A 25,264-nucleotide genomic window follows, 5' to 3' on the forward strand; every position below is an offset into this window, starting at 1 on the left:
AATGTTGTTTCTATTGGTGTATGTATTTAAGACCATCGTGACTGGAAAGGTATTGTCACCATTTTACAAATGCATGCATAATTGATAATATGTCTTTGTAATAGGTTGATTTCAATTACTCACCAAAATTCAACTTCTTGTTAGAGTGTATTTCTTCCATTAGTGTTGCCCTAATTCAAAATCATGTTGCATCACATTAAACTATGAAGGCCTTGTTAAAGTTAGGATGGATAACAAAGAGCTAACTACATAATTTTCTTAATTCTGTATTTTCTTATTTTTGTAAGTAGAATTTTACAACCAATAGTTAATATATATTTTTGTTACTGCAAAAAATTATTCACCATTTCCTTATTTAATGTAATTTTCTATGAGAGGCATACCTTTTCATTGTTTTCAAGGCTTGAAAATTTTCGAGTGTGAACTTTCTAATTGTTTCAATGGAAGAATGTGGAAGGATCAAGTGACGACGAGGATCAATCTAATGATCAAGAGTGTGATACTGAAGATGACAGTGATGAGGATAAGAAACAAAAGGAACCCAAGGTATGAGTGATGATAAAGTTGAAACAATTCTTCATATCAATCTTTTATTTTGTTTTATGGCCAATACATTTTTTTAAAAGGTTGCGGCTTTTGGGAAGAATAGGCCTTTACCAGATTTGTCAACTAAGTCTCCTAGTACTGATAAGAAAGAAAAGGTGACACCTAGTGGAGCAAAAAATCAAGGCCAGCCTTTAAATACAGAATTTGAAGTTCTATTATATTGGTGAAGTGGAATATTTTCACTACTTAACCATGGATGGTGTGTAGATGTTTGAGAATTCTAATGGCATTTTAGACAATGTATTATTTCTTTGAAAGTAAAATTAAGATAGTGATATTATTATTAAATATGTTTGAACTAGTTTTAGGCATAACAATGTTTTTGGTGAGATTGATGGTGTTGGTTTTGAGCTGAATATTAGATGAAGTATTTGTTCTATAAAGTGGATTTTATAATGTTGCATTTGACATCTAACAACTTCTCTTTGTATTGATATTTGTATCTACTTCTTAATTTATCATATTGAGCCTATCTTTTAGGTACATCATGGAGGCAAAAAGGGTGGACGTAAAACATTTGTGTCCATGGAGAAAACTCCTAGTAACAAAGGGCAAACTCCTAAAGCTAAAGGAGCAGTAGCTGACCAAAAGGTATTTTTTCTGCTTTCCCCTTGGAATAATTAACAACAATACAATTATTAGGATTTGTCTTTGGGCTAATATTCATGATCAACATTTTATGAAGCCATTGAAGACCAGTACTACACCTGGATCAGGAAAGAAAATTGGCTATCATGTTTGTGATCCCTGTTCAAGGTGGGTTCTATTATTTGATTTACTGTATGTAGAAGAGTCACAAATGCAAAATGCCTTAAATATTGATCAAATTTATTTAATTTGTTTCTTTTTCATTTTAATCTTTGTATATGAAAATTATTAGAGTTTTGTGGTTAAATTAAGTTGTTGTCTTGTTTTGGTTGTAAAATTATGCTGGTATGTGTTTACACATGTCACAAAGGGACAATTTTGGTGTTAGAGGTTTCAACTGTGACTTTCCTTGATCAATGATAACACATAATTCAACGCGTACTGCAAGTGATGTGCTAAAATTTTAAATTATTGGCATCGTAACTATGATAATAATTGATTTTGTTGTCAAAGACATGTTTATATAATGCTCTATGCATAGAGGGTTGGGTTGGGTCAGGATGAGTGTGTAGAGGGACATGAGTCTTATGGAGAAATGCTTGTGTTTTAGCATATATGTTTTTATAATTTCTAAATTTGTTAGTGAAATCCATGTTAATGCAGGTCATAACAAAGTGCATGGACTCTCCTCTAATGGAAAATATTATAGCTTTCAGCCCTTTAGATAATAACATCATTGCTATTGGAATGAAGGATTCAACAATTTGATTTTTCAATGTTCCCAACGATAGGTTCCGTTGATTTACAATTTTCCTACAAATGTCTAGTAGTTTTTCCTACCACTTCATGCAGATAATAGAATTCCATTAAATGGGTTCTGATTTGAATTGTTGATAGGGAAATCCTCCAGAAATAAATCAGAAAAAAGAGTATAGGATCGGATGAAAATTGTATAGTAGTTGTAAGGGTTATAAAACAAAAGGTGCAAAATTGTCCTCCCTTCAAAAGATTTGGTAATGGTAAGTGAGTTTTTTAAACTGATGCTTCATATGAGTTTTTAGAGGCATGAGCATTTTTGGACGTGGTAGAGTAGGTCCCTCTATCTTGTGTCTAACAATCATTTATACCTTACTATATCTAATGACCCCACCATAGTGCTAGGTGGTATTGTAAGACCTACAAGTGTTGGTATCCCTATATCACTCCCAATTGTTTGGGAGTCTATCTTCCAATACTTGATCTTAGTGCCTAATATTTCTACATATTTCTTAGTTGTAGCTAAATATAGCCAAGAGTAATGAATCTACATATCCCTCTCAATTATCACTATTGTCAGTTGAGCTATATCTATATCATAATGTCTAATGTATCGTCTCTCTACCTAATCTTGTAAAGTTGTATCCCATGTGGTATCTTCTCTATATTGGGAAACTGTAGAGGCGTTATGTCTATGATTGGCCCTATATTGATACCCTATATTGGACCTACCATGATTTTCTGTGAGACTAACTATGCTACCTTATCCTATTGTCATTGCAACTAGATGCACCATGCATATAGCTAGTCTCTCTCTAGTAAGAGTTGGATTACATACGTGGTAAGTGTTCAAATTCTAGCATATTTCATATCCAACGCATGTCTAAGATCCTCTACCTTGACATCTCTCTATTCTACCACAACTTCCATCATTACAATATCACTTGGGCTTGTATGATCCCTCTATAATTTATAATCTTTTATTTATGATCCAACCAATTAAGGGGTTCATCTTAACCAGTAAGGAAAATATTCGTTTCATCCTCACCAAAGCCACTCTCAACAACTTTTTCTATGAGTTTAGGAAAATACTAATACCTTCCATAGAATGCTCAATCAATTTAGCGGTTAAAGCCAAGTCATCTGCTAAATGAACCTTGACAAGTTGGTTACCGTTAGGGAAATAAATTCCTTTTGATTTTCCCTTATACTGTAGTAGCCTCCAATAAATAACCTAGAGAATCTACTGTAATCACATACAAATGAATAAGAGAGGGAAACCTAGCTAAATAAACTGTTGTGAGTATTCTGAATGATAACGGTTTTATAGATTAACTTTCAAGAGGAAAATATATTAAAGTTTCAATATAAATTTCATGTCGCAGACAAACTCGTAGTGTGTCAAGGATACAAAAAAGGATCATACTTCTATGAGAACAATTATAATATTTGAAGTAGGTTTGACATTTTTGACCTCTATGGCAAGATTGTTTGATCTGGTTTCAAGATATTTAACTGAGCTGACCTGGATAGATTCAAAAAGCCACAAAAAGAGAGCCATTTTCATTCAATGCTAACCCATTTTCAAATTCCACTATGGAACAATGACAACAATATCAGCCTTTTCAGTCATAGGTTGCTCAAACACAGTTACAACACCAGCAACATCGTGGAGTACCAAGGACTTTAGCTCCCAAATCTACTCTAGCATCAACAAATGTGCATCAAGCCCCTAGAATATGAGGTAGGTAATCAAATCGGCAACTGCTACACTGGGTTGTTGAGCCTAAACTAGGTGTCTTTCATTTAGAGGTTGTGAAGGATTGTGAAGTATTAGATCAAATCAATTTGGATAAGCGAAGACACATATTTGGGAGATAGGTTGTTACTTGTGATTTTGTGTCCATTTGTCTCTTTACAACATGTTGTTGTTCAACATAGAAATGACAGGTTTCCATCTAACACCATAGAAGATTACTTGGTAGCTAATTAAATGTTAATTGATTCTATCTGAAGATAAAAATTACAACTCAATAATAAGGAACAATATGGTTTTTGTGTAAGGCCCAATTTGGTCAAAGTTAGTTGTTGGAATATCCAATGTACACCTTAATAGTAGATTGGTTACTAGTCCAATATAATGTTTTGTCCCAAGAACCTTTACACTCAGTTTCAAGCTTTGGGTATAGTGTGGGGATTCCAGGTGGATCTGCATATTTTTTATCCTAGACCCTTGTGGAACTTAATATGGCATCGGGGTGCTCTAAAAGTGCTTCCTTTGGTTTACAATTTACCTTTGGATTACCTAGGCTAAGTTAAAATCTGTACTTTGTTGTTTTTTTATACATTATTTTGTCACACTTTGTGTCTCGTATCGTGATTGGTCAAAATGACAAAAGTTGTCAGTGTATTCACCATGAAACATGTTCAGAAGCACCCCTGAAGAAAATAAGAAATCTTGCCTTGAAAGAATTCTAAAGAAACTCGTAAAAAAAAAACTTGTTTTCAGGATCATCACATTTTTCATCACTAGTGACCTATGCTGGTACCTTGTTGCACTATATTGAACCTCTTCAAGCATTTTTTCCTAAAGTGGAGGAGAAGCTTCTCTTACTAGAAGTCTCAGGAATGATGAGTTGGTTACAAGTGAATAAGGATTGGAACGAGACCCCCCATTCCCAGTCCTTGATCCTACTTTCATGTATATTTACCTTGAGATGTGGAACCTCTACCTCATTTTATGGATCCTCAACTCCCTCTACTTCCCTAAAAATAAGATCCCTACTATCCACTACTTGTTTTCTAATGATTGCTTGCCTTCTTAGTGTTGAACTATGCCCTAATGCTGCCCATTTTGGAAACTCACCTAAAGGAGGCTTCTAACATCAAGGCTTAAGTTGTTGTAATGCTACATTTACCATATATTAATAATATATTATGTGTTTAGTTTCCATAAATGTGTCAATTGTTGCTCATTTAGTGTAATACTCCTTGATCTGTTACATGGTTTATATTAGAACATATTTTTCTATGTATGCATTTTTTGTCTCCACGTGATCTTCCTTGTAGGTATTCATCCATAATGGTGAAGAAGATATTCATATTGGAAGCGAAAGAATCAAGGACAACACCAATGGATGTTAGCATTAGAGTGAGATAGGCCAGCTACCCTCCTTTGTGTTTTTCTAGTTTAAACTAGGAAAGTTTGCACATATTTGTTTTCTTTTGTTGCTATATCTTCCCATAGGACTAGAGGGATCATTCATGTCCGCAGAAAGGATTTCTTGCACAAAAAAATGGTGACTCTACTAGGGAACTTATAACCCTTCAAACCTCCTTTTTTATGTTTGGTCATTTTTATTAGTTTGGCCAACCTCATAGAGGTCTGAAATTTAGGTTCATTATGGGTCTAAATTCTAAGTAGAATGTCCTTTAGAGTGTCAAGTTTGGATCTCTTTTTGAATTTATTTTTATTTTCCTAAGTCTTTCTTTCCCAATGTGTTTCATCCAAAAATAGTGGTGCTGCAAGTGCAATTTTTTCTATTACAGTAGTGTTGAAAGCCCTGTGAGCATGGGTTTTGACTGTTACAATCATGTCGATCCTTAAAAATCAAGAATTTTTTAGGTTTCTACCAGAAAGGTATAGTGTGTCTTGATCTCTTAAGTGTTCTCTTGCTTTTTGTGCATTAAATTTTCCATTATTGGGTTGATTTCCTATTGGTTTGCAAAAGTCCATCCCATTGTTTGAAGTAGTGAAAGTGAATTTTAGTTGAGTCTTTAGGTCTTTGGGTCAATTGGATCTATTGTTTTTTACTTGTATGTGTGGAAGGAATACTAATTTTCTCTCGGTTGAAGCATTATTCATTCTTTTGAAAGCCATAAAAGAAATGGAATTTGCATTTTCTTAGCTTTCATCTCAAAGTTTACTTTTCACATTGCATTAGCTTATGTTGCAATGAAAAGTTGTTTTGGGATTATCATTGAGCATAGATAACATTGCTTAGTGTTGAAAGCTGAAAAGAAGTGCATTCTCATTCATTGAAAAGAAAAAAGTGAAAAATTCATGCAGGTGCATTTTAGTCAATTGAAATTCATTTTACTTTTGGTGAAGTGCATTGGAATAGTGAAAGTGAAAGATCTAGTTAGGAATCTTTGTTTGTTGCAAACTTGGTTGTTGTATCAGTGTGTGAACTTCTTCCCTATGATATATAGATTTCATTGAAATGAAAAGAATCATTTTCTCATACTAGTTGCATCATAGGTGTGTTTAGGTGACAGTTATCTTTGATCCCTAAAACTGAAACTTAATTCAAGATCAACTTAAATTTTACCTCAATTAATCTAAGGAGAATTTGAAACATTAATGAAAACATTTAGAGGTCTAGGCTAGAGTTGTGTTCTAGAATCATTAAACGTAGGAGTTGCCGTTTTTTCTAGCATTGTATCTCGGGGGTGAAATATTGTTCCACGTACGGAAGTGTACAAGACCATTCTCCAGTACTTTTGGGTATATCGAAGGTTCTCCATACATGGTAAGTATATGGGAACTCTCTCATCGAACGGTTATGCATTATACAACACTACTACAGACTACTCTCCCACGTACCATCACATATATATTGGGATCCCCCTATAGGTTGCTATCCATCTATAGGTAACTGAGTTTACCACCTTGTATACCATGATACACCAAACATAACATTCAAGGAGATTGGTTGTCATACCTTAAGTCCTTGGTTCACCAAGGTGTATATAGTAGTTCATGGTTGCTTAGTAAACCCTCATGCTAGTTACCCCTTTTTGATTTTTTTTTGGGTTAATTTCTAAAATTAATTGACCGCAGAACAACATCCTTCTTATGGAAATACTCCTCAGCAGATCTTAGGTTGAGACTAATGGAAACAATTCTTGAATCCACCAATCAATGAAACCCTTCTGACAGGAATCCTGGTCATTTTCCTTCTTTTGGAAATATTGGTGCTCCTTATATGGAATTAACATTGTCCCTTCCCGAGTTTACCGTTGGTTTTCCAGTTTGGTTGTTTTTGACCCCTATGGTTCTGAATGTCCAAACTGGTTCTCAACCGAGTTCTCCTCCACCTGAACAATATCAACCTCTAATTGATCCTAAAGTTGAATCTTTTCCTTCTTCACCTATTTGGTCTTCTTCCTCTTCTTCCTCTCCGTCTGGTGAAAGCCTGCAAACTAGTAACCAGGTGAATAAGAAGAAGAAGAAAAGGAACATTAAGAAGAAGAAAAATAAGCAAGGAGGCAACCAAGCAACCATTGCTACAGATGAAACTAATGTGGAGAAACCTTCCAATCATCCTCCCAAAGTTAAATTCCCTTGCATTCTTTCTAAAGGTGACCACCTTCTTAGATATTATCCTGGTATTCCCAAGGTATTAGAAGTGTGGTCTACAAGTTTGTCTCAACCTTTGTTAGCAGATTCTGGAGATTGTGCTGGTGACGTGCCCTCAACTAGTAATAGTAATGTCCATGGGAAAAAGGGTAAAATCAAATTTTCCTGTAGGTTATGTGAAGGAATCATTCTATTCACATTTTTCCTTTTATAGATGAATCTTCTAAAGTGTTGGAAAACCTTACATCTTCTCAACTTCGTTTTCTGACTAGTTATCAAAAGCTTTCCCCTGATCCTCCACTAGTTGATCAAGTGATTGATCAAAATTCATCTCTAGTCAATCCCACTCTCTCTGAAATTGAATCCCATGAGTTTGTTCTTAACCAACCATTGGTTGAGGAAGTGGTTGACCCGATTCCACATTTAGTTGATCATACCTTTCCCATAGTGAGTGAACTTCATACCACTTAGTTTCTTCTTGTTTCTTCGGATTCCAATGAATTTGGGGGTAGTCCTCCCCAAGGAAAATTTTAAGAACCACCCTAAATTTATACGTATAATAAATGGGCAAATCCCCATGATACATAGGAAAAATGGGAGGCGATTTTATCACTAATATAATATGTATATATATATATATATATATATATATATATATATATATATATATATATATATATATATATATATATGGCGAATCTCTCACCAGATTATATTATCTTGTAAAGTCATGGTGAATCTTTCACTAAATTATAAAATCTTGTAAGATCTTGGAAAATCTTCCACTGAATAATAAAACATTGTGAAGTCTTGGTGAATGTTTTGTTAAAGTATGAAACCATATATGATAATAATAAAACATATTCATTAAACTGTAATATACTAACATACATGTTTGGAAATAAGAAACATAATTTTCACTTCCTACAAACTATGTTGCAAGTTTTAGTGGCCATGTTTGTCATGGTAGGAGAGATTAACGTTTTCTCTACCACTTTTGTCAAGCTACCACTTTTGCCAAGCTATCAATTTTTTTTCTTATTCCATAGACTCCAACTGCGAGATAAAAAAAAAAACACATCAAGTTTGTTTACCCCAACATGCCAACAAGTAGCAAGCCCCAACTATATAATATAATGAAGTAGTAGGTATCCCAAAGGCCTGAGGGGATCTAATGGAAAGAAGTGACCATTGTTAGATGCCTTCCAATCAATATATAAATATGTAAATGTAGATTTATTATTATTTTAATTGGAAATCTTCAATTAAATAATAAAATTTAATTACCTCTCTCCCAATCTAAATTTCTTATTAGCATAATTCACTGTTGGCATTATGGCACATGTTTGGAGCTATGGCATAGGTGTTTTCCTTGATGGCAACTCTCTTTGGTAACAGATCTCAGTTCAGGCTTTCAGAATGAAGGAAAAGACATATACGCAGGTTCATTTAGACGAAGATGCGTATACACGCGGGTTAGATGTTACAAAGGCGCGTATGCATATACACGTACTTTCATGCAAGGAAAAGCGCGTATATGTTGGAGAACTTACTTTTGGTCTGTGGTAGTTAGTCCTTGGTATTTGAACCTATGGTTTTGGACCATGGTATCTCGTCAGAAGTGTTGACCCCAAGTATTGGGTCCAAGGTATTGTTTTATTATGGTTTTGGACCGTGGTATTGTGAAAGGCCTAAGACTATAAAAGAGGAAGGAGATCAGTTGGCAAAGAATCATCTGAATTATTATTGAATATCTGATAAAGTGCGAGATCTGAAATATTGGTGATTGGGGTTATGGTGCAGATCTGGATCTAAATGAAGGAGGAACCTTAGCACAAAGAAGGATAAGTTCTATTGATGGGTCACAATCTTTTGACTTGAATGATAATATCTTTGCATGATTTTGATCTCTTATATATGGTGCATGCTTGATCTATAAATCTGATAATCTGGGTTAATCAGTGTCTGAATATTTGAAAGAGTGAATTATCTTTTATAGATTTGTATGTAGGTTCAGTGAAGTGAAGGCGCGTATACACGCTGGTTCAGTGAATGCAAACAGCGTATACGTAGGTTGTTCCATACACAGAAGCGTATGCACGCAGGTTTCAGGCTACTAAAGTAGCGTATATATTTTGAGTTGTGATCTTGCTGCTTCTGTTTATTGCTACAGTGTTCTGGGTTCAGAATTTAGTGTGTGGTTACTATTACTGTGTTTTGGGTACAGCTGTCAGAGAAGTATCTACTTGATTCAGTTCTAATTGGTGAAAAGGAGATTGTTTGATGCAGAAATTGTTTATGATTTATTGATGTTCATGGATCCAGTCTGAAAATTTATGAAACGTGGTCCCTGGAAGAAAGAGAAGGTTGTAGCCTTCTGTAGGCCAGCACCTACGTACTAGTATCTTAGCTAGTGCAAGAGCTAAGGGGTTTGTAGCTCCCTTCCAGGAGAAGCTGGAGAACGAGAGAGGGTTGTAGCTTTCTGCAGGTTGCAGCCTGCGTACTAGTAAAGGATTGCACCAGTACATTGTAAAAGGAAGTTTCTAGTTAAAAGAAGATAGAGACGAATTGCAGCAGGTGGTTTTCACCCACATTGGGTTTCCACCTTATATCTTGTGTTCTTGTGTGTGATTGTCTTCTGCTCTGTTTTTACTGTTCCTGGTTACTGGTTAATTGATTCTGATACACAGATTAACAATCAACATCTGACAGATAAAGTAAATTATAAGTTTGCATTGTATACGCGGTTTTCTTTCGACATAGTTGCGTATATATGCGGGTTTAATTAACTGAAGTAGTGTATGTCATCTGAATTTCAAAAAGGGAATATTTGACTTGATAATACTGATTCACCCCCCCTTCTCAGTATTATTTCCAACAATTGGTATCAGAGCAGGTCCTTCTGAAGAAGCTTGATCGCTTGGAGGAAGATCCATCATCATGAGCAACTACGAGAGAGAAGCATCTATCAGGCCACCGATATTTGATGGGACAAACTTCGTATATTGGAAGGTAAGAGTTACTGCCTATCTTCAATCTCTGGGTACAGAAGTCTGGGATATCATCGATACAAGGTACACTTTTCCTTCGGCAACTCCTACAGATCCAGTTGAGAAGAAGAAATATGAAACAAATGCAAAGGCAGTTAATACCCTATTAGGATGTCTATCTCAATCAGAATTCTTCAAGGTTATGCAGTATAAATCCGCAAAGGAAATATGGGACAATATTGTTCTGAGCAATGAAGGAGATGAACAGCTGCACGGGATTCTAACTGCTTATGAAATGAAGAAAGGAGGACCATCGGACATGAGAGAAGTTGTTTTCAAGGCTTCAGGCAAAGGAGACTACTATGAGTCAGGACACGTGTCAGAAGAAGAAGAAGAATCAAATTTTGTCAAGAATCTTCAACGGGGTGCTGGAAGATTCCGAGGTAAGTTACCTTTCAAATGCTTTGCTTGTGGATGAGTCGGTCACTATGCTACCAAGTGTCCTCATAAAGATAAGATTGACAAAGGGAAGGAACCTGTTAGATGGAACAAGAAACAGAATGAAACTAAGAAAAGTTACTACACTCATGAAGACAGTGATGGCCTATCAAATAGTGACGAAGATGAACGAGGTAATGATTATAAACTTTTAATGGCTTTTGAAGATGATGATTACATGGATGCTATAGATGTATATGGTTTTTATGAAGAGATTTCTAGACTCAAAACATGTTTAGAAGAAAAGAATATGATCATTGATACTCTGCAATTCCAACTTGATGAAAAAGAAAAAATTCTTGAGAAGTTAGAATGTGAAATTGTTGGCCTTAGAAAAGAAATTGAGAAAACAAAGGCTCTTAATCTTAAATTTGTTAAAGGATCTGAAACTCTGGATGAGATTATCAATGTACAACATTCTCCGCTAATCAAGACAGGTCTGGGGTATAATGGAGAAGCATCTCAAGCATCCACCTCAAAGAGTTATCTTGATGCAGCAAGGAGGAATGAGAAAAAGCCCAATGGAGATCACCAGGTAAAACATGGACGAATTACATCAAGAATAAACAAAGATTGCCAGGTAAATCAGGGGCAATCCATCTTAAGGGTGAACAAAAGCTACAACCAGCCACAGGTAAAAACTTCTCAATTTGCTTCAAGAATGGATGACAATAGAAACTAAAACCATTTGGCTGGTAGATTTGATAATCGTAGGAGTTTCTTCAATGGCCAATGTTTCTCTTGCCATAACTTTGGCCACAAAGCAGCTCAATGTGTTGCCTATAAGACAATCATGACTAGAGAAGCTCAAAAACAAAGAAGTATGACTGAGATTACGAAAAGGACCTATAACAACTTTTCGGCCCTTGAAAATGAAATTGAATGTTCTATTTGTAATAGCTTCGGTCATGAAGACTCTGAATGTAGGAGCAGGTTTCGGTAGACAAAGGAACAAGCCTCAAGCAACAGAACATGGAGACTAAAGGAACCACAACCAAAAAGATGTGGGATAGCCTTTTATGCAGAAGGACAAGAAAATCTATGGTACATCGACAGTGGATGTTCGAAGCATATGACAGGTGATAAAGAAAAACTTGAATCATATAGTGTTTTAGAAAAGGGAAAGAAAGTGTCTTTTGGAAATGATACCCCGACAGTCATAAAAGGAAGAGGCACTGCTCAGTTGAAAGAAAAGGTCAAAGCTGGAAATGTTTTGTATGTTGATGGCTTGAAGCATAATCTACTGAGTGTCAGTCAGATGTGCGATCAAGGAACCGGGGTAATATTTCGATCAAATGGATGTAGTGTTCGTGATCTTGATATAGGAAAAACAGTGATCAAAGGTAGAAGAACTCCAAATAATTTATACATATTTGAAGAAGGAAAACAACAATGCTATTTGAGCAAGGATGATGAACACTGGTTATGGCACTGAAGGTTGGGGCATCTAAGATTTTCACAAATAAGGAAAGCATGCAAATACTAGGCAGTTCATGGTCTTCCAGATATCAAAATTCCAAACAACACATATGCAAATCATGTCAGTTTGGTAAGCAAACCAGAACTAACTTCCCTGAGAAGGAAGGATCAGCTAGCAGGCCTCTTGAGCTAGTCCATACAGATGTATGTGGTCCATTTAGGACAAGGTCACCTCGAGGAGAAGAATACTTTATATTATTCATTGAAGACTTCTCCAGGATGGTTTGGTTAGGACTTATGAAACACAAAGACGAAGCATTCGAAAAATTCAAATCCTTCAAAGCCTTGGCTGAAAACGAATCAGATCACAAAATTAAGGGCCTTAGGTCCGACAGAGGTGGGGAGTTTACCTCAAATGAATTTTTCGATTTCTGTGAAGAACATGTAATAAGAAGGGAATTCTCTATAGCTAGGACTCCTCAACAAAATGGAGTGGTGGAAAGGATGAACAGAACGGTCCAACAAATGGCTTGTGCTATGCTTGATGAGTCTGGAACTCCCACAACCTTCTGGGGTGAAGCTGCATTTGCTGTGGTTGTTATTCTCAACAAAACAAATGTCCGAATGAACAACACTCAAACTCCTCATGAGCTCTGGTATGGTGAGACTCCTTCAGTAAAGCATTTCAAAATTTTTGGAAGCAAATGCTATATTAAGAATAATGATGAACAGCTTGGCAAACTTGAACCTAGAGCAGATGAAGGCATTCTCCTTGGTTATTCTCCCAACAGCAAAGCATATAAGTGTTACAATAAAAGACTTGGAAGAATTGTTGACAGCATTGATGTAGTGGTTGATGAAAAAGGATACATTCCTAGGCAAGTAAATTATGGAAATATCGAAGAGGATGAAGACTACTCTCCAAATCAGACTGATGATGAAGAAGAACCTCAAGAGGCACCATAGGAACAGATAAGGATAGAAGAGAAGACTCCATCCAGGTATGTTTAGAAGAATCATCCAGAATCTCAAATTTTGGGGCAGAAAGAGGCAGGTATACAAACAAGAAGAACAATTGCAGAAGCCTCAAGCTATTTGGCTTTGCTCTCCTCCACTGAACCACAAAATGTGAAAGAGGCATGCAAAGATGAATGTTGGGTCAAGGCAATGAATGAAGAACTTGAGCGGATTGAAAAGAATAACACTTGGGAGTTGGTTCCTAGACCAAAAGATAAGAATGTCATAGGGACAAAATGGATCTTTAAAAACAAAATGAATGAAAATGGGGAAGTGATTAGAAACAAGGCCAGACTTGTTTATAAAGGGTATGCTCAACAAGAAGGAATAGACTTTGAAGAAACTTTTGCTCCCGTTGCTAGACTTGAGGCCATCCGAATGTTCCTTGCTCTCTTAAGCTTTCAAAAATTCAAAGTATTTCAAATGGACGTGAAATCAGCCTTTCTGAATGGAGACTTAGAAGAAGAAGTATACATTGAGCAACTAGATGGTTTCATTCTTGGGAATGATCCAAATCTTGTATGCAGACTTAAGAAGGCCCTCTATGGTCTTAAATAAGCTCCAAGAGCTTGGTACTATCGTTTGGACAAATACCTTCATCAACAAGGTTTTTCAAAACGATCAGCAGACAGAAATCTTTATATAAAAATTGAAAATGACAAATTGCTAATACTTGTTGTGTATGTAGATGATATTATATTTGGTAGCAATGAAGAAGCTATGAGTCAAAGCTTTGCCTTGGTGATGCAAAAAGAATTCGAAATGTCTTTGCTTGGAGAACTGACATATTTTCTTGGATTGCAAATCCAACAAAATGAAGGCGGTATCTTTTTGTCTCAAACCAAGTATCTCAAGCAGATTTTGAAGAAATATGGCATGGAAGATGCAAAACCAGTATGTACCCCCATGGTTACAGGATGCAGCCTTAGTGCAAATGATGAATCAGCAGCAGTGCATCAACCAACCTATAGATCTATGATTGGAAGTCTACTTTATTTGACAGGTACCCGACCAGACATCATGCATGCAGTGGGAATAGTTGGAAGATTTCAAGCAAATCCTAAGGAAACTCATCTTCAGGCAGTTAAGAGAATCTTCAAGTACCTTCAAGGAACTCAAAACTATGGCTTATGGTATCCTAGAGATACATATCTCACACTTCATGCTTATACAGATGCAGATTGGGCTGAAAGCGTGGATGACAGGAAGAGCACAAGTGGTGGTGCATTCTTCATGGGTTCCAGATTAGTATCTTGGTTCAGCAAGAAACAGAGTTCGATTGCTTTATCTACAGCTGAAGCGGAATATGTGGCTGCTGCATCTTGCTGCACTCAACTCCTTTGGATGATGCAGACCTTGCAGGATTTTCAAATCAATTGTACACCACCTATCTCCATCTTATGTGATAATACAAGTGCAATCAGCATTTCAAAGAACCTAGTCATGCATTCAAAGACCAAGCACATACCGATCAAGTATCACTTTCTCCGGGAACAAGTGTTGGAACAAAAGGTCAAATTGGAGTATGTTCCTTCTAAGGAACAAGTTGCTGATATTCTCACTAAACCACTGCCCAGGGAAACTTTTTAATACCTCAGACAGAAGCTGGGAGTAGTTGATGCATCATCTTGCTGTTAAATCTTGTCTGTTTCAGAGAAAAATGGGTGTACGCGAGTTACCTGAGGAGAATCCGCGTACATACGCCATTTTGTGCAGAGACAGTCGCGTATATGGAGGTTTGATGGATATCAGGAGGGGCAGGCTCTGGTTGAAGATATTCTGATATGGGTCTGACAGAGACCATCCAGCATAGGTTCAGGGGGGGCAGATAAACTTCTAATGATGCATTGTTGGCATTATCTTAGAAGCTTTTGGTTCTAGTTCAGAGCTGTTGTTGAGTTTAGGTGAAACAAAGGCAGAGGGAGAACAGAAGGAAATCTTGGTTGTTGATCTGAATGGTGATTGACAGATGCTGCTGCTATCAGTTATTAGTGACTTTCATATGTCTTGTTCTAGATATTTCGTCTCTATGTCATGTATCTTTTTTGTGGTATCTCTTTTATGGTGTCAAGGTCATGTAACAACCTATTTTTGGTTTCCCCACTATACCTAGGATGAACATGTAATGAACTTGGTTGTCATATGTAAATTTCTGATGTATCCCCACTTGGTTGGGTGATGGATGTATGTATTGAGTCTTTTGGTGATAGGAAGGTCCTTTATGATGTATAAGTCATGGTTCTTCTTGAAGAACATCTTTTTGCAGATCTTGCCTACAAGTCAGGGGGAGCATGGTCAACACAGCAGGACAGAGATTTCAGCATGTACTCAGGGGGAGCACAACCCTTTGCCCTTGATGACAAAGAGGGAGAATGACTTTGAGGATTGTGGGGTTGCCATCAAGTCCAAAGGGGGAGATTGTTGGCATTATGGCACATGTTTGGAGCTATGGCACAGGTGTTGTCCTTGATGGAAACTCTCTTTGGTAACAGATCTCAGTTCAAGCTTTCAGAATGAAGGAAAAGACATATACGCAGGTTCATTTAGACGAAGACGCGTATACATGCGGGTTAGACGTTACAAAGTCACGTATGCATATACATGCACTTTCATGCAAGGAAAAGCGCGTATATGTTGGAGAACTTACATTTGGTCTGTGGTAGTTAGTCCTTGGTATTTGAACCTATGGTTTTGGACCATGGTATCTCGTCAGAAGTGTTGACCCCAAGTATTGGGTCCAAGGTATTGTTTTATTATGGTTTTGGACCGTGGTATTGTGAAAGGCCTAAGACTATAAAAGAGGAAGGAGATCAGTTGGCAAAGAATCATCTGAATTATAATTGAATATCTGATAAAGTGCGAGATCTGAAATATTGGTGATTGGGGTTATGGTGCAGATCTGGATCTAAATGGAGGAACCTTAGCGCAAAGAAGGATAAGTTCTATTGATGGGTCATAATCTTTTGACTTGAATGATAATATCTTTGCATGATTTTGATCTGTTATATATGGCGCATGCTTCATCTATAAATCTGATAATTTGGGTTAATCAGTGTCTGAATATTTCAAAGAGTGAATTATCTTTTATAGATCTGTATGCAGGTTTAGTGAAGCGAAGGCGCGTATACACGCTGGTTCAATGAATGCAAACAGCGTATACGCAGGTTGTTCCATACGCAGAAGCGTATGCACGCAGGTTTCAGGCTACTAAAGTAGCGTATATATTTTGAGTTGTGATCTTGCTGCTTCTGTTTATTGTTGCAGTGTTCTGGGTTCAGAATTTGGTGTGTGGTTATTGTTACTGTGTTTTGGGTATAGCTGTGAGAGAAGTATCTACTTGATTCAGTTCTAATTGGTGAAAAGGAGATTGTTTGATGCAGAAATTGTTTATGATTTATTGATGTTCATGGATCCAGTCTGAAAATTTATGAAACGTGGTCCCTGGAAGAAAGAGAAGGTTGTAGCCTTCTGTAGGCCAGCACCTACGTACTAGTATCTTGGATAGTGCAAGAGCTAAGGGGGTTGTAGCTCCCTTCCAGGAGAAGCTGGAGAACGAGAGAGGGTTGTAACTCTCTGCAGGTTGCAGCCTACGTACTGGTAAAGGACTGCACCAGTACATTGTAAAAGGAAGTTTCTAATTAAAGGAAGATAGAGACGAATTGCAGCAGGTGGTTTTCACCCACATTGGGTTTCCACCTTATATCTTGTGTTCTTGTGTGTGATTGTCTTCTGCTCTGTTTTTACTGTTCTTGGTTACTGATTAATTGATTCTTATACACAGATTAACAATCAACATCTGACAGATAAAGTAAATTATAAGTTTGCATTGTATACGCGGTTTTCTTTCGACATAGTTGCGTATATACGCGGGTTTAATTAACTGAAGTAGCGTATATCATCTGAATTTAAAAAAGGGAATATTTGACTTGATAATACTGATTCACCCCTGCCCCCCCTCTTAGTATTATTTCCAACATTCACTACCTTCATACCATTTTTAACAACGTTGTAACATGTGGATTAATTTCCTTTTTGGTGCATAATCTCCACCTTTTAGGACAATATGGTGTAGTGACCCAACCCCTACAGATAATTATGACAAACTAAGAATAGCAAAGAAGATGAAAGGTTTTACAAACCAGCGTATTTTTCAAACAACTAATCCAAGATCAGTACCTTAACTTTTTCATGAAGATATCATATTGAGAATGTTCTAAAAATGGTGAGAAATCTGGGCAGTGACTATCTCTCTTCTATGAGGGTGATGCGGAAAGAGTTAAGATTTCATTGTTTTGATTTTTTTTTGTTAAATCAGAAAAGCCAATATTAATGGAGATATTTGTATTTTTTACTAAATTTTGTGAAGTGATTAAATGTAGCTTTAACCATTCACCTTAAGATTTTTTTTACAATATAATTTCCTAAGTCTATTTAATATCTTCATTATCATAAAAACCAACCTATATCCATCTTAACTCCGCATCTACCATTCTTAGGGGGATGAAATCTATTTATCCCTCTCAACACTTGGTAGACTCAGAATTAAGATGGATCTAAGTTGATAGAATTTCCCCTTTAAATAGTCTATGCTCACATGACTACCATTGTATTACCATGGGTCAATACCATGGGTTATCATAAACCTGGAGCTTAAAAACTACTATTAGTAATTTATAAAAATTAATAAAATTAATAATTGATTTTTTCTTTTTTTAACCAAGTTAAAATGTTTAAGTGACATTAAATTGCAAGATCCATTATTACTCTTGATCTACCAAGCCCCAGAGGGATCAAATATTTTTTCACTGTATGTTAGTTTACATATCACAATATTTGATCCATATTAAAGATGGATCTATGCTAGTTTAATTCCATTGCTTTAAACAGGTTGCATTCCATGTGAATACCATGGATCAATACCATGTGCCATCTTTATTTTTATTAATACTAATATTAGGGTTAATAATGTTTTTTTGCATGGTATTAATAATAATTTGGCTCATGGTATTTGGCCCATAGGCTTCACCTAAATATAACACATTTTTTTAGTGTTCCTAAATATAAGGTGGCTCATGGATTAAATATAAAAAATGTTTTATTTATTTACCATACCTCTCGTTTATTTATATTTTTATTAATTTACCATACCTCTTTTATAAATATGGTATTTGGCCCATAGGATTCAATTAAATAAAACCTCTTTTTTGAGCCTTCTTAAATAGAAATAGGGTTATGGACTAAATATAGAAACAGGTTTTACTTATTTACCATACCTATAGTTTATTTATATTTATATTTATTTATATAAAAGAGGTTTTATTTATTTACCATACCTCCACTTTATTTATATTTTTATTTATTTACATGCTCGCGTGTTCATAAATATAAGGTGACATATGGAGTAAATATAAAAAATGGTTTTATTTATTTACCATACCTCTCATTTATTTATATTTTTATTAATTTACCATACCTCTTTTATAAATATGGTATTTGGCCCATAGGATTCACTTAAATGAAACCTCGTTTTTGAGCCTTCTTCAATAGAAAGAGGGTTATGGACTAAATATAAAAAGAGGTTTTATTTATTTACCATACCTTTAGTTTATTTGTATTTTTATTTATTTACCATACCTTTGGAGTAAGTATAAAAAGAGCTTTTATTTATTTATCATACGTGCAGTGTATTTATATTTTTATTTATAACTATCATAAATACATTTTCTTGAAAAATGAGGTCGAATGGAAGATTGTAACTCCTAATTTCAAGGGCTAAATTTACTTCTTTTTACCCTCTCCCTTAAAATAAGGTGGGCTAACCTCCATACCTATTTTTTTTATAAAATAAATTTGAGGCAATTTGTAACAATGTACTATGATACAAAATATTCGCCCAATAAAAATATAAAACCTCTTAATTTAGCCCAAGGGCGAAAATTCGCCCCTAAAATTTTCCCTAGTCCTCCCATTCCCATTGTACAGGGGGGTGATCCTCCCTTTCCCATGACGTAAGAGGGTAGTTCTCCCATTTCGTTGACAACCTCTCCAAGTAGTTTAGTCACTTTCTTTGATTGGAGTCAGCTGACATGATATGGACTTCATTCTTACATGTCTTTTCATATCGCAATAAAGGCTTATAATATACCCATACCTTGCACAATCATAGATGAAGACACATATGTTAGTATTTTTTCCTCAACTACTTGGCAAGCTTTAGGTTCTCCACAACTTGTGCCCATTACAAATAATTTATTGCCTTTTAATAAAGGAACTAGTCAACAATTAGGGATCCTTCCTAAGTTGTCTATTACTTTGGGAGGAAAGATCGTCTATATTGATGTGATGGTTGTCCAAGGCACTTTGGATTTTAATTTACTCCTTGGCCATGACTATGTTTATGTCATGGGAACTCTTGTCTCTTCTCCCTTTTGTGTCATAGGTTTCCCACACGAAGGAAGAATTGTGGCCAATGATCAACTTTCGTTCATTGGTCCTAATTTGACTCCCAATCAACCATCTTCCCTAAATAGTCCTTGTATTCAAGTGGTATCACCCCCGCCACAGGTTAATTATGTGGCCACCTATTCCATGCTCACGTCTATTGATGATCTAGTCAGTGTTATATTGCATCATGTATTGGGGGCATTGGAGCCTGATATTTTCATTAGATCCCTTGATATGTATCCCTTCTAGAGCATTATTATCCCATCTGATGAGAACCTCTTGGAAGCCATGGCCTCTTATGGTCCATGATCAATGTTATTGGAGCATAGTTCCTTGTCTTGTGTCAAGCTCCTTAAAAAATGAAACAAGGTCTCAAAGCATAGTTCTTTGTCTTATGTCAAGCTCCTTAAAAAATGAAACAAGGTGTTGGAGCAAAGTTCTTGGTCTTGTGTTAAGCTCCTTAAAAAATGAATCAAGGTTCCTAGTGCAGAGATCCTTCACTTGTGTCAAGCTCGTTAAAAATGAAACAAGGTGTCATCAGCATGGTTCTTCTCATGTGTCAAGCTCATTAAAAAATGAAACAAATCCCCTTCCAATTTTAGTCTTTGATTAGATCTCGTAAATTTCCAGTCGAGTCTTTCACTTGATCTCGTAAATTAACCTTCATTCAATCCACCTATTAGTTACTAGTAGCCTACTTAGGTGAATGAAATGAAGCTTGAGGGGCATGTACCTCGAATTGAATCATTATGCTGAGGGCATGAAAATTAATCTCAAGCATAGTTTGTTCTCATGTTTCAAGCTTGTGTAAAAATGAAACTAATCTCAAGCATAATTTATTTCCATTTCAAGCTTGTGTAAAAATGAAGCCAAATTTGAGCATAGTTTTTTCTCATGTTTCAAGCTTGTGAAAAAATGAAACCATCTTCAAGTATCCTTAAGCATAGTTTCCCATGTTTCAATCTTGTGTAAAAATGAAACCATTCCCACTTTACCTTTGGTGATTTCCGTTTTTATCAGCCTGTTTTTACTAGATGAGCCTTGGTTTTTTCATTCCATCATCACCATCTATTTGGCCAATCATACATTTTCACTTGGTTGTTTTACCCTTTCCTAGGGAAAATTTATGATGAGTGGTTTTATTAGCCAGCCTCTTGACTTTTACATGTTTTGAGCAGTTCCATCATGACTGGAACCAGTTGTTATCCTTTTATACCACTCGTTCCTCTAGGTGGATTCCTCTTTCAGCTCTTTTCAAACTCCAAAAATATGAAAATATTGTCGAGCACTTGTCTTTTTGAACTTGTTAAAGTAAATGAAAAGGAATCTACTCAAGTATAAGTTTAACCCTTTTCCGAACTGAGATAGACTAGCTACAAAAAAGGAATACATTAGTCAAACATGGCTAAGAGGTACTCTTGGATATTATTTTCTACCTTTTCGGATTCGAGAGACTATCTACGAAAAGGGACATCTGGATTTTTATTTTCACCTCTTTTCCAAACTCTCTAAACATGAAAAAGATGTCAAGTTACCCCTTTGGTAGACTCGTAAAACTAAAATAACAAAGGACTTGTCACCATGAAGAGACCGAGCTGCTCCTTCCTAAGGCTTGTTAAAAATACTAGGATGGATTCATCTGAAGGATGAACTTATACGGCAAGTATATGGTATCTTCTTCAAGCTTGAGATTAAAAATAAAGAGGTAGTCGCTAGAAATATTGGGGAGAAATGAAAATAAACATATATCCTGTATTTTGTATGAAAGGTAGTATGTCACTCTTGAACATGACACTTACCTATATCTCATGTTAGGTTTGGGACATCCTCAGTTTTTCATTTGTCTTACTAAGTATGGGAAATCCATTTGCCTCTCATTTTATTATATATCGTCACCATGACCTTTGATCCTATTTTGAGTCAAATGCTTCCAAATTCTAGATTCATGTTGCTGATATGTTCATGAGAAGTCCCATCTACAATTCAAACCACCTATACCTTGTTTGATTTTTCTGCAACAATCTTGAATCACTCTTGCCAACTCTGAAAAATCCTATGTTTCATGTCAATGGTGTGGGAAACATTATGGCCCTCCTTTGATGGATCGCTTCATGTCGACTCCACCTCATTACCTAGGAAGATGATCTAGAAACTCCCTTTCAGTACCTTGGGGCTTGCATGCCTCAATGGAAGGCTCTTTTCATTCGACGATAGGTTCACATCGATGGCCTTAAATCAAATGATTCTACGAGTGTTCGACTTTAGCTTCATCGTTCACACTCATGGATTGTGTTGTTGTACCTTGAGAAACATTGCCATTATTGGTGGTTTCTCTCATGCTTGTTAACAGTTCACATCATTGACTAGTAATCAGGAGGTCTATACCATGTTTGACTTCGACACATCTATTCACATGGTGGGATTCATACTTTGGTTGGACCGAGATAGAGATGAAGACCCTAGGTTTCGTTTGATAAATCCAGGTTGCATGGAGTTACTATATATTCATGATTTTACACATGATCCCTTCTATTCAGATGGTTGCATCCATGCCATGGATCCATACACATGATCCTTTCTATTCATATGTTTGTGTCCATGGCGTGGATACATACACATGATCCTCTCTATTAGGATTGCATCCATTCCGTGGATTCATGTATGGTTAGATTCCTACTCAGAGATTTATTATTAGGCATACTTGCATCAAAGATGTCAAATATCTTGTATCTTGTTTGATTTACAAGTCTCTTGACAGTGTTTCTCTTAGTCCTTGCCTTGATTTGTAAAGCATTGCAACCATCACTTTCTGTTCTACCTTCATGCTTTAGGGGGCATTTGTTATAAAGTATTTTGTCACATTCCACATCTTGTATCGTGAAGTGTCAAAATGACGAAATTTTTCAGTGTATTCACCATGAAACATGTTCAAAAGCACCCGTGAAGAAAAGAAGAAAAATTGCCTTGAAATAATTCTGAAGAAACTGGTCAAAAGCCTTGTTTTAAGGATCAACGTGTTTTGCATCACCAGTGACCCGTGCTGGTACTTGTTGCACTATACTGTCCTATCACTACCAACGTAGCTTTTATCAGAAAAATATGCTCTGAACCTCTTCAGGCGGTCTTTCCTAAAGTGGAGGAGAAGATTCTCTTACTAGAAGTCTCAAGAATGATGAGTTGGTTGCAGGTGAATGAGGATTGGAACGAGACCTCCCATTCCTGGTCCTTGGTCCTACTTTCATGGATCTTTCCCCTTGAGATGTGGAACATCTTGCTCCTTTTATGGATCCTTAACTCCCTCTCCTTCCCTATAAATAATATCCCTATTATCCACTATTGGTTGGCTAATGATTTCTTGCCTTCCTAGTGCTAAACTATGCCCAAATGCTGCCGATTTTTCTAAGGAGAAAGGAGTGCTTGAAGGTTAAGGCTAGGACTTGGAAACTCACCTAAAGGAGGCTTCCAACATCAAGGCTTAAGTGGTTGTAATGCTTCCTTTACCATCTATTAATAATACATTATGTGTTTACCTTCCATAAAGGTGTCAATTGTTTCACATTTAGTGTAATACTCGTTGATTTGATACATGGTTTATATTGGAATAGATTTTGCTATGTATGTGTTTGTTGTCTCCACATGATCTTCCTTGCAGGTATTCATCCATAATGGCGAAGAGGAGATTGATATTGGAAGCGAAATAATCAAGGACGACACCAACGGATGTTAACATCAGAGTGAGGTAGGCCATCTACCCTCCTTTGTGTTTTTCTTACATAAAATAGGAAAGTTTGCACAAATTTATTTTCATTTGTTGCTACAGTCTACCGTAGGACTAGAGGGATCGTTTCTCTCCACAGAAAGGATTTCCTGCACAACATGTTTCTCTTTGTGAACACTTGTTAATTGGATATTTCCTTTATATGTAGATTTTTATTGAACTTCCAGCAATGTATCTTTTTATGTTCATGGGATGGGCACTTGTTTCTTTGTTCTCTCAAGTAATTTGTAGCCATGCAGTTAATACAAACCATATTTATTTTGTTTAGAAAATATATGGGTTTGTTGCAATCTTAAATTTGTAACAAAACATTTCTTATATCTGCATCATCTACGTCATTGATCTGGGCTCATTACATGACACTTTTGTTGCAAAATAGTGTGTGATATAGGATAACCCTGAGAACCTGAAATAGGATAGTCTCTGAGTTTTGTTGCATTGGCAAGAGCTTATGTCTTGAGAAAAAAATATAGCTTCCTTTTGGCTATGTAACAATTTTCTCCATAGTTCACCCTTTCAAATCCTCTAGATCCTTCAAATGAGGATGTAGTTGTGGCATATATTACTATTCTGAATTGCTTTGGGGCAAGTAGAATAGATTTGGTACCAAAACCATTAAGGATTTAGGAGCACTTTTTACAGTGGGTAAAGATGAGGAGTTCCAAGTTGAAAGGGATTCCAAGTGACCATAGAAAGTGAGTGTTGATTTTAGGGGTGAACATGGTGGAGAGTAAGTGGAGGTAGTTGGAATATTAGATCGTGCAAGTGTTAGCATTGATCCTGGGCCATCGTGGTAAAGGAAGGTAGTATTGTTGGAAAATATGAGTCTCTTGTGCATGTTACAATGATAAGGTAGTCTTTTTGGAACATATGAGTCTCTTGTGCAGGTTATAGTGATACTTAAAGGCCAAAACCAGGTTATGCCAAAGGAAGACAACGATGCACCAAAATGGGTCACTTAGAAATTACAAGGGTCAAGTCCATAGCGAAAGGTGGGTTCTATGGAGATATTTATGGGGATTCCTTTGCTGGTCAGGTTGGTGCATCATGGGAAAATGTGCTAAAAGAAAATAGTGGTAGTTCAGAGAAAGTTGCTTCAAATGTGACAACAGATATTTTTGCCAACGACATGACTAAAATTGACCAAAAAAGCTTTATAAACCATAGGATGACAAAATTCTAGCTTAAAATCTAATACATTCTCCGATGATGATGATTTATTTGGAAACTTGATGGAGGATGATGATTTAGAAAGAGTATAGTTGGTTAACTTTGTATTGAAGTATAATTCACAATTTCAAGGAATTCGAGATTAGAATTCTACTTGTATCAAAATGGTTGTATTTTCTTTATGACCTGACATTATTCAGAATGCAAAAAATTTATAGTGGGTTTATTGTTGATGCTTGAATAGTATGTGCTTTTAGCAGTAGGCGTTTCTTCAACACAAAGTCTCAACAAAACAACTCTATGTTTTCATTGATTTTTACATTCTAGCACTTTTGTTCTCATTTCTCATGTTTACAGAGTTCATGGTAGTACAATTCACAACTAAGGTTGAGTTTACTCACTTGAAATTTCATGAGAATGATATATTTATCAAACTCCTACTTCAATTTTTTGTTTCTATTTTAAAGCAATCTGATGTGATAATCTCGTATGTAAGGGAGGGCACTGTTAGTTTCCTATGTTTCAATCTTCATTCAACTGATTCACTATGGAGCATGTGGATTTTATTTGGGTCAATATCATATAATAAAATGCCCGATAGTACTAGTTTCCTAACTCTATGTAACATTTACTACT

At 36.1% G+C, this 25,264-nt stretch overlaps 2 pseudogenes; one reads left to right on the forward strand and one right to left on the reverse strand.

Moving 5' to 3' along the window:
• LOC149207707 (polyamine oxidase 6-like) overlaps positions 1 to 25,264 on the reverse strand; it is a 144,860-nt pseudogene that overhangs the window by 72,107 nt on the left and 47,489 nt on the right.
• LOC149207709 (protein phosphatase 1 regulatory inhibitor subunit PPP1R8 homolog) lies at positions 2 to 24,641 on the forward strand (annotated as a pseudogene).

Source organism: Pinus tabuliformis, chromosome 1_2 (genome assembly GCF_031772625.1).
Source record: "Pinus tabuliformis cultivar Carrire ecotype Pingquan chromosome 1_2, CPIR1, whole genome shotgun sequence".
In the NCBI taxonomy this organism is placed as follows: domain Eukaryota; kingdom Viridiplantae; phylum Streptophyta; class Pinopsida; order Pinales; family Pinaceae; genus Pinus; species Pinus tabuliformis.